We start from the raw sequence: 11,693 nt of genomic DNA, 5'->3' as shown, positions 1-11,693 counted from the left end.
TTTGCTGTTTCACCCAATCACTCTTTAAGATGAGATTATTTAGTTTCCAATTACTTTTTGGTCTATTTATCCCTAACTTTTTACTGAATGTAGCTTTTGTTGCATTGTGGTCTGAGAAGAAGGCATTTATTATTTCTGCCTTCCTACATTTAATTTTGAGATCTTTATGTCCTAATATATGGTCAATTTTTGTATAGGATCCATGAACTGCTGAGAAGAAAGTATATTCCTTCCTATTGCCATTCAGTTTTCTCCAAAGGTCTATCATACCTAGTTTTTCTAATGTTCTATTTACTTTTTAAATTTCTTTCTTGTTTGTTTTGTGGTTTGATTTGTCTAAATCTGAGAGTGCAAGGTTGAGATCTCCCACTATTATAGTTTTACTGTCTATTTCTTCTTGCAACTCTCTTAACTTTTCCTTTAGAAAGTTAGATGCTATACCACTTGGTGCATATATGTTTAGTATCGATATGGCTTCATTATTTATACTACCTTTCAACAGGATATAGTTTCCTTCCTTATCTCTTTTAATTAGATCAACTTCTGCTTTTCCTTGATCTGAGCTAAGGATAGCTACCCCTGCTTTTTTGGCTTTACCTGAAGCATAATAGATTCTGCTCCAACCTTTTACCTTTACTCTATATGTATCTCCCTGCTTTAAGTGTGTTTCCTGTAAACAACATATTGTAGTGTTCTGATTTTTGATCCAGTCTGCTATCCGTCTCTGTTTGATGGGAGCATTCATTCCATTCACATTGAGAGTTAAAATTACTAATTCTGTATTTCCTGCCATCATATTATCCCCAGATTATGCTTTTTCCCTTGACCCCCCTGAACCCGTTCCCCAATATTTAATTTATAGACCCCCCTTGTGACGTGCAGCCCTCCCTTTTTTTTTTAGTATCCCTCCCCCCTCCCTCCATGTCCCTTCCCTTATTCCCCTTTTCCTTTTCCCTTTTCCTCTCCCCCCTTTTAATAAGGTGAGAGAGAATTCTCTGAAAAACAAATATGACAATTATTTACTCTTTGAGCCTCTTCTGATGAGAGTAAGATTTACACAATGATTCTCCCCCTCTCTAAATTCCCTCAGATATGGTGTATTTTCTATGCCTCTTCCTGGGATGTACTTTCCCTCTTTTTATCACTCCCTCCCCTTTTTCTGATACTACCACCTTCCCCTTACTACACTCCCTCCTTTTTTTTTTCTTTTATATCAGTAAAATAAAATTATCCATGCGTACTTTCTATATACCCACAACAGAGATATAGTTCTCAAGGGTTCTGTATACCTTTTTCTGTTTCTCTTCAGTCTTGTGGATGTAGATCAAATTTTTTGTTTAAGTCTGGTTTTTTTCTTAGAAACATATGGAATTCCTCTATTTCATTGAATGACCATCTTCTTCCATGAAAAAAGATGCTAAACTTAGCTGGGTAGTTTATTCTTGGTTGCAATCCTTGATCTTTTGCCTTTCGGAATATCAGGTTCCAGGCCCTTCTATCTTTTAATGTGGAGGCAGCCAGATCTTATGTGACCCTTATTGTGGCAGCTTGGTATTTAAATTGTTTTTTTCTAGCTGCTTGCAGGATTTTCTCCTTTGTGTGGTAATTCTGCAGCTTAGCCACAATATTCCGTGGTGTTCTTTTTTTAGGGTCTATTTCAGAAGGAGTTCGATGAATTCTTTCAACATCTACTTTCCCCTCTGTTTCTATTATCTCTGGACAGTTCTCTTTGATAATATCCTGTAAAATAGAATCTAGGCTCTTTTTTTGGTCATAGTTTTTGGGAAGTCCAATGATCCGCAGATTATCTCTCCTAGATCTATTTTCCAGGTCTATAGATTTTCCCAGTAAGTATTTGATGTTATTCTCCAGCTTTTCATTTTTTTTTTTTTTAATTTTGTTTGACTGATTCTTGGGTTCTCAATGAATTATTCATTTCTATTTGTTCCATTCTGACTTTTAAGGAGTTATTTTCTTCATTCACAGTTTTTAGTTCTTTTTGTAAATGCCCAATTTCATTTTTAAATTAGTTATTTTGTGCTATTGAATTTTTTTCCATTTCCCTAATTTTTTTTTGAGAATTATTTTCTTTTTCAAATTCAGAAATCCTATTTTCTTGGGACTTTTTTATCTTCTCCAATTCAGAAATCCTATTTTCTTGAGACTTTTTTATCTTCTCCAATTCAGAAATCCTATTTTCCTGTGATTTTTTTTACCTTTTCTAATTCACTAATTTTGTTTCCCTGCATCTCCTGTGAATTCTTTATTTTTTCCAACTCCAATTTCATAGCTTCTCTTTCCTTTCCCCATTTTCCTTCAAACTCTCTTAACTTTTTAATAGTCTCTTCAAGGAGAGAGTTATGTGATGGGGGGCAGGAATCGTTCCCCTTTAGGTTGTTATCTGCTGACTCTCTGCTGTTAACTTCCTCGGGGTTGGATACCCGCTCTTTGTGTAGAAGGAATCTATGGTTTTTTTGGGCTTTTTGCTCATAATTTAAAAATTTTTTGGGGTCTGTCCCTGGGGTAGGAAATTATTTATTTACTTCTTTACCAGCTTCCTCCCAGACGGGATGGATGCAGCGGCCCCTGTGCCTGAGCTAAGAGAGAGCTCTGGGAGAGAGTTCCCCACCCCTCCCTGGAAGTGCCTCAGAGGTGACTAGCACTGCTGTGCTTTGAGGGCGCTGTGTTTTAGTGGCTTCCCTGAGGTTCGAGACTGAACAGTAAAGGCGACTCAAAGCCTAACCTATGCGTCCCGGTGGGGCGTGGATGTCTGCAGCAGGTGACGTGAAAAGCCCCTGTGCTCAAACTGGAAGTGTCTGCCAGAAACCGCGGTCCCTAGTTCAAAGGTTCCGCTATTCTGGGTCTTCAGTTCCACAGCCTCCAGCCGAGCCAGGCACTATGAGTTACTGCCCCGCCCACTCTTCAATCTCTTAACTACCCTGAGGTAAAAGCCTGGATTGCCTATGTTGGCCACACCCACAGTGCCGAGATCTGCTGAGTGACCCCCGGGATCCGGGAAGATCCAATCTGGTTTAAAATTTTAAAGTGGCTTGATTTCTCTTCTGAACTGTTGTATTATAAGCAGAGAAGATCTAACAGCCTGTGTCAGATTCTTCTATCTCAGTGGCTTCTCTGATCCCAGAGCCCTCCCCAGTGTGAGTGGAGCAGTGTGCCACTACCCCACCGTCTGTGCTGACCTCTCTTCTTCCTCCCCTGGGAGCCGACCTTTCCTGTTGAAACTCCAGATTCTCTTCAGCTGGTAAGTCGTGCTTCCAGTCCTTGTGGATTCTTTCAGTCCAACGCTATTTCTGAGGCTGATTATATCTAGTTGGTTGTGAGGGAAGAAAGGAGCTTACACAGTTGCGTGTATCTTCTCCGCCATCTTGGCTCCGCCCCCTATCCCATGCATTCTTAACTTACAGAGGTGAGGTGAGAGGCATTTTCACATGTTTCAGTAGATAGAATGACAAATTTGAAATTGATGATCTGGAGATAAACCTCAGCTCTTCTACTTGACACCTGAGTTACCTTAAGCAAGCTCTATCTCAACAAAATTCAGCTTTCTCTTCTATAAAAGAAGAAGATCAAACTAAATTTTCCCTAAGTTCTGTTCTGCTATAATGTGCCACTAAATATTTACCAACTAGCTTTCCATGAAAAAAAATCAAGCCACATACTTTTAAACTTTATTTGCTTTATTAATAATTCTCTATTACTTTCCCAAGTCCAGAAATTTTTTTAAATGTGGATCTGTAACATTTACAGGGATTAAATGCTATACTTGCCTCTTGATAGGCAGTTCAAGCTGTCTTTAGCATACTTCTACTTCTATCCCTAACTCTTTTTTTTTTTTAAAGCAGAGGTTGAACAAAATCATTGTTTAGATCTTTTCCAGTTCTAAATCTTAAGATCTTACTTGTTTTTACTAAATTGGACCTTCCTTTTGGTCTTGTACCTCATTCACAAGATAGAGAAATGGAATGTAAATTGGACCCCTGATGATTGTGTAGCAACAGACAGCAGCCAAAGGTTATTGTCCCAGTTCTGCTATGGTACAAATCCAAAAGTTTTCTGTATTTTGAATGGAATCTGATTCTCCAAATTCATGGGATTATTATACATATAAATATCATTAATATAGTAATTATGATAATATTTTGGTCAAACATTCCAAATCTCACATATCTGCCTAACACACTTTATTGGCTCAACAATATTAACCACAATACCAGTACTAAAAGTCTGACTGAAAGTCATAGAGTCATAGAATATGGATCTTAAAAATAATCTTAGAAAGAAATATAGAAAGGAAGAAGAAAGGAAGGAGGGAGGGAAGGAAGGAAGGAAGAAAGAAAGAAAAAAGAAAGAAAGAAAGAGAGAGAGAGAGAGAGAGAGAGAGAGAGAGAGAGAGAGAGAGAGAGAGAGAGAGAGGGTGGGAGGCAGGGAGGAAGGGAAGGAAGGAGGGTAAGAAGGAGGGAACAAAGGAGGGAAAGAAAAAAAGGGAATGAAGGAGGGAATGAAGGAGGGAAGGAAAGAGGGAAAAAGAACAAAAAAAGAAGAAAGAAAAGAAGGAAGGAAGGAAAAAGGGAGGGAGGTGTAAAGTCCAAGTTAGCTCCCTGGAGGCCTCAGGATCAGCCAGGATCAGGATAAGCAAAATTCCTTGGTCTTTAGGGGGAGAAGTGAAGGAGATGGAGAAAACTTCCACAAGTTTGCCACCAACCTTCCTTTTCCTGATGCTGCTGTAAAGTGTGTCTGGCTTGTCTCACACCACCTCCTAATCCAGTGGTCCTCAAACTTTTTAAATAGGGGCCAGTTCACTGTCCCTCAGACTATTGGAGGGCCAGACTATAGTAAAAACAAAAACTATGAACCTCAGCCCAGTGCCGGAAGTATGTATTGCTAATGTGAGTTTAGGTTGAATGTTACTTCCAGTCTGATTTTGCCATAACCTGACGGGTTGCATAAACATCCTCAGGGGGCCACATCTGGCCTGTGGGCAGTAGTTTGAGGACCCCTGTTCTAATCCTTCCTACCATTATCTGTATACAACAAAACATCTAGCCAGCAGGGAACAGTGAGAAAGAGCATTTTTCCAAACATATGCTAATCTAATCATTGTTCAAAAGGTTATTACCCTTAAGTGCTCTGTTGTCTATAGCACACCTATTCATAGTTTAAGCCTTTTACATGAAGGAGGGAAAGAAGGAAGGAAAAGGAAAGAAAGGAAGGAAGAGAAGGAAAAAAATAACTTAAGCATCTATTATGCTCCAGGCATAACCCTGAGAGTTAAGTGCTATTGGCATCCTCATTTTCCAGTTAACAAAACTTAGACAAACAGAGATTAGATAACTTTGTCAATGTCCATAAATCAGTATGAGTCTGAAGTCAAATTTGAACTCAGGTCTTCCTGATTCTAGCTCAGCACTCTATCCTTTGCATCACTCTGTACAAATGCATTCAAAGAGTACCAAGATTGAAGATAATGGAGAATAAGCATTATTATGCTTATGTACAGCATTGTTGAAGTGTTTTGAATTTCAATGTTTTGGGGTCAGTTGAAAAAAAAATTATATTTTAGAAAATCAAGTCTTTTGGGAACTAATTCCTAGACTGAGAAGAAAGCCATAGGAACATAAAATGTCAGAGCTAGAAGCGATCTTAGATTCCAATTAGTTCAGCTTCTTCATTTTACAGATTAAGAAATTGAGACTCATAAACATGAAGTGATTTGACCCAGATTGCCTGGCTAGAGAGTGGCAGTCACTTAGATTTGACCCTAAGATTTATATTATCTCACAGATTATTTTTTTTTCCCCCTGAATTGTTTTCTGAATGAGAAAGTTGTAGATATAGGATGAATCAAACTACCTACTCCTCTCTGTACTGGAAGATAAAGAGAGCAGATATTTCAACAATTCAGAGGCCAAGTATTCTTCTGATCCAGGAGTTTTATGATCTTTCCTGGAATTCTGGATGCTTTCTTGTTTCACCAATTAATCAGGAGTTCCTCTAGAAAGAATTTACTCTGTTCTCCACTCAAACTATTCTCCATCTGAGCCGAGGATGTTCATGTTGATAAATTGATTCAGGCTGTGGCAAAAATTTGAAATGTGGAATCAGGGCTACTGGGCTGGCAGGAATCCCCTCTTATTTTACAGATTAAGAACCTGGAGCTCCTATCTGAGGTCCCTCACAAAAAGTGACTAATGATTCTGCAGCCAAAGTTTGAACCAAGGCCTAGTGACTTTGAATTGAGTGTTCTTTCCCAATACACAGCAGTCCTCCCTAGTAGTGTGTTATTAAATATTTAAGAACATGATCTTTTGAATGAAAATGTATATACAATTCAGAAAGGCCTGGAGAATCTTACATGAACTGATGCTGAGTGAAATGAGCAGGACCAGGAAATCATTATATACTTCAAAAACAATACTATATGATGATCAATTCTGATGGACATAGCCATCTTCAACAATGAAATGAATCAAATCAGTTCCAATAGAGCAGTGATGAACTGCCCAGCAAAAGTACTCTGGGAGATGACTATGAACCACTACATAGAATTCCCAATATCCCTATTTTTGTCCGCCTGCATTTTTTATTTCCTTCACAGGTTAATTGTACACTATTTCAAAGTCCAATTCTTTTCGTACAGCAAAATAACTGTTTTGACATGTATACATATATTTATTTAATTTATACTTTAACATGTTATATATGTTAAAGTATAAATTAAATAAATATATGTATTGGTCAATCTGCCATCTGGGGGAGGAGGCTGGGGGGAAGGAGGGGAAAAATTGGAACAAAAGACTTGGCAATTGTCAATGCTATAAAATTACCCATACATATATCTTGTAAATAAAAAGCTATAATAATAAAAAAGAGAAAAAAAGAAAATGTGTATACAATCTACTTTTATATTTATTCTATATTATTAAATTTTATCCATCACTTCCTTAAATGAAGGCCATCTACAAACCAAATTGAGTCTTGATTTGTCTCATTTATTTCTAATATTTAAATGAAAACATTGAATTAATATATATATATATCACACTTTATTTTTTTTTATTGTTTTAACATGTTTCATCAATAAAATAAGCACAGAAATTAATCAGTGATAAATATCAAAGATTAGAGTACTATTGGAAAAAATACCTTGAATTATGTCTTTCCATTGTATCAATGATTTTATCAATATAGATATATTTTTCAGAAGTACTATACAATGTGCAAGAGGCTTCTTCATGGCCTTTTATTTATTGATTTTCACATTGAAAATTTAAGCAAGCAAACTTGTTCCAATTCTTGTTGGAATACCCTTAATACTTAATACTTAAGACCTCAGTATCCTCAAAGTTTCCTTATATATAGGTTTCCAAACTTGTCCAACATGTCTAAATATTTTGTTTCCCATCAGCTTATTCATTTTATTTTGACTCCTTAAAATTTATGCCCTTATAATGGGTACCTTCTGGCAGCCAACTCCATTCCTTCCACTTTTTTTATTTTCTTTTTTAAGAAATTGTCCTCCTTTACCACATTAGATTGTAAGCTTCTTGAGGACAGGAACTATCTTTTTCTCATTTATATTCTGATCCTTTAGCTTAATAAATGATTATTGATTATTGATTATCTACTATTTCTGGCTCTTCTTTTGGGGCCTAAACAAAATGCTTCACATGACAATTCTTCAAATACTCGAAGAAAGTTATCAGGTCCCTCTTTAAATATTTTTATTTTCCCCCATATAATTTAATATTTCTCCCCCAAAAACTCTAATTCTCTTTCAGACTTCTCTCTTTCTATTGAGGGCACTCAATAGAATGGCATACCTCTGATTTTTCAGGCTTGCAACTTTGGGGTCTTCTTTGATTTGTTACTCTTCCTCAATTCTCCCAGCCAATCAATCAATTTCCTTACCAAATCAACTTATTTATCTTTCATAAATCTCTCCTTCCTTCTTCACATACAACAACCCTACCTCCCACCCCAGTTCTGGCTCTCTTAGAATCACTATATGTCAAGAGTCTCCTAATTGGTCTTCTTGTTGGTAGTTTTCTCTCTTCTCCAATCTATCCTTCATGCAGCTGCCATAAAGAAGCTTGAAGTTCAAGTCTTTTGTCAACTGTCATGGATGATAATAAGCTTTCATTCCTAAAAAAAACCATCATTTTTATATAAATATTTTTCTTGTCAGACCCCACCCATATTTTATACAGTTGAGTTTTTGAACCCAAGAGTAAGGCTTCATCCTTCCAGCCTGTTGAGATCTTTTTGAATCCCAATTCTGCCTTATAAGTTGTTAAACCCTACCACCTTCCTATCATCTTTAAATCTGATAAGTATGGCATGGGGTTTAGTTGTTGTTTTTTTTTTTTTTTTTTTTTTTTTTTTCCTGAGGCATTGATATAGTTCCATTGACTTTGGTTTATTGAACAGATATAGGCTTTTTTTTTTTTTTTAATCTCTCTAGCCTGTTGAAAAATATTCAGAATACAATTCTTACATATAAATCATTAACTGGCCCTATCAACTTCCTGTTATTTTCAAAGTGGATAAACATGCTGTACTTTCTAATTCATTCATTTAAGACTTTAATAAACACATTGATCAATCCCATGGATATCATTCCATATTATAAGTGTCATCATTAATCCCGTTTAGATTCCTTCAGAAAATATGGACTAAGCAATAAGAATGGCCTAGAAGATTTAAATAGAGTTCAGATGATAATGAAGACCTGGAGCTGATTAAAGTATTCTATGAAGTGCTTGATTTTAGTACTTAGGGCAGAGGCACATGTTTTAGAGTAGAGATATTTGAGATTTAGCAGTCTGGATTATTTAAAAAGATCCTCCAAACATAGGACTTTGGGATAAAAAAATCAAAGAATCTGCATTTAGATGACATCTCCATTTGCTATCTCTCTGACTTTGCTAAGCCCCTTCTTATCTCTGAGACTCAGTTTCTCCACTAAAAAATGAACAGATTGGACTGGATGAATTCTAAATTCTCTTCTAACTCTAAATCTGTGATCCTAAAATGACTAATTATTGATTCTGTGACTTTTTACCTCTGCAGAAGCCAGCTTTATTTAAGTATTTCTATTTCTATAAAAGCTGTCCTTTATCAATCTTGATAAAACTGCAATTTCTTACCACAAATTGCCCCATTTTCTTTAGTAAGCACCAAGGGTTCTGCTTTCTGGTAGCCAGGAAAGTGCTATCCAACTACAGAAACAACATAAAACTTAGAAACTCTTAAGTGATCCTGCAATGGTCTTTGCAATGACCTGTTCTTTTCCTCTTACTTCAGTAACCACAAGATAAACCAACTTTGGTACTCAGGAAAGTCTGAACCCCAGCAGACATCCTGAGGCTGACTGACACCATAACATGTTTCTGTTTCCATTTTTAATTAGCATGTTACAGCATTCACAAAACCCAAGCATTTTTGATAAAGTTTTCAAGAGCCACATCCCAAACCGAACACTTTGCCTCATAAAGCTATAAGCCTTACCTGCCAAACAAAAATGCACAAAAAATTATCATTATTCCATAATACCTCTATGTATTTCAGTTTTCATATCAATGAAATGAGTGGTTTAATTTATATCAGGGTTCTTAGCCATTTTGTGTGTCATGGACTACTTTGACAATGTGGTGAAGTCTTTGAACCACTTTTTGAAATAATATTCTTTAGTGCTTTATGCATTGATAAATACTGAAAGACAGCTATTTTTTAAGTTTGTCAACTGCAGATTAAGAACCCCTGGACCAGATAATTATCTCTAAGATCTTGTCCTACTTTTATCAGCCTAGGACTGGGCACTTAGCTATCATGCTAACATGTTCTTTTCTTTTCTTTTCTTTTCTTTTTCTTTTCTGAGGCAATTGGGTTTAAGTGACTTGCCCAGGGTCACACAGCTAGGGCATGTTAAGTATCTGAGACCAAATTTGAACTCAGATCCTCCTGATTTCAGGGCTGGTGCTCTATTCACTGCACCACCTAGCCCCTATGTTGTTTCTTTAAGGCTCTCATCTTAAGGACTGTTATTTTTATCCTATGTCCTCCCAAAAAAAGACAATTTTCTGTCTGGACAATTCACCCTCCGTTCAGCTTTATGAGAAAAATATGAAATTTACATTATAGTTTGACTAAAGGTAAGTGACAAGTACTTTAACCAAATCAACAATGAGTTCAGTCCAAGTCAAATTAGTGAAGCCAATCTCCTTACTACCCTTTTCTAAAATAATCATTCTATTACCATCCAGCACTAAAAAGTTTACCAAAACTGTTCCAAAAGACAGCAAAACCCACAAACCAAATTCTCTAGATATTTTAGGATACAATTTCTTTTTGACTTACCAGAGGAATTAGACTTAAAAAGACTAGACTATGAAGATCTTAGCAGCAAATAGGGAAACTGAGCCCACTTAGAAGATATACTGATATCTATTTCTTTAGCCAAGATTCATGATGAAATAGTCATTATTTATAAGTACTTTCTATATTGTGGCATAAAAAGCAATAGACTGATATTCCAATCCCAGCATTGGCACTTATTAGTTCTGTAACCTTGTATAAATTATGTTATCTCTATGAGTGAATCTTAATTTCTCCATATTAAAAAGGAAGATAATATCCCTTGTTTTTACTTTGAACATATTGATGTTTTAAGAATCAAAGGAAATATTGGCTATGAAAGGACAATGTAAAATGTAAAATGTCATGTTAATATAAGAGTAGCTTCTGGAGATCCTTCAATCTGACCCCCACTCAGCTAGATCAAGGTACATGGTACTCTTAGGATAATCATCTATTCAAACCAATGATCCTTCTACTACTTTTTTTTTTTTTTTTAAATAAGATTAAGAGGCATAATCATGAATTCAAAGCAAAGATATTTCTTGGACTGAATTACAAATCAATAAAAGGAAGCAACATATTAGCTTTTTGTACCATCAATTACTGTTTCTATTTCTTAGGGAACATCTGATTTGCATTATATTTAATTATCTCCACAACCCAAAAGGAGAGGAATATATCAGATAAAATGATAGGAAAACTTGATTACAGCATAGGTTTTTCCACATAGAAGTTAGACTGTAACAGCAACAAGTTCCATCCATTTTTCCAAGAATAGACGTGAAGGTACTGACCTATCTGGTCAGGGAAATACTGAGTGTCATTATCTGCCATTTTTGTTACTATCATGATCAAATCCTAATTGGGATGCTAGCGATTATTACACAGCTACCATTTTTTTTTTCTTCCTTTCCCATTTCTTTAAATCGGTATCTCATACTTGAGATTTCACAAAACAAGAAATGCTGAGAGTTGAAAGGGACCTTAACATTCATTTAATTCAACTCATACATGAAAAGAAAAGAATCACAATATGTCAGATAAGTTACTGTTCAGCCTCTGCATAAAGGAACAAATGGAAAGGTCCAAAAGGAAAACTTCCTATGGTTGGAAACTCCTTTTAATATAACATCATTCTAAATTCTATAGTGATAGTTCCAAAGAGAACATGAAGCCCATGTCCAAGACATGTCTTCATGACATGTCATTGGGGTAGGGAGATGAAGAGGGAGAGGGAGGGAGACAGAGAGAGATGGAGGGGGGGGGGTGCGGGGGGAGACAGATACAGAGAGAGACAGAGAAAGAGACAAAGAGACAGA

Source organism: Sminthopsis crassicaudata, chromosome 1, assembly GCF_048593235.1.
Source record: "Sminthopsis crassicaudata isolate SCR6 chromosome 1, ASM4859323v1, whole genome shotgun sequence".
NCBI lineage: Eukaryota > Metazoa > Chordata > Mammalia > Dasyuromorphia > Dasyuridae > Sminthopsis > Sminthopsis crassicaudata.
The sequence above is the reverse complement of the archived record's forward strand: the minus strand, read 5'-3'. Positions refer to the sequence as shown.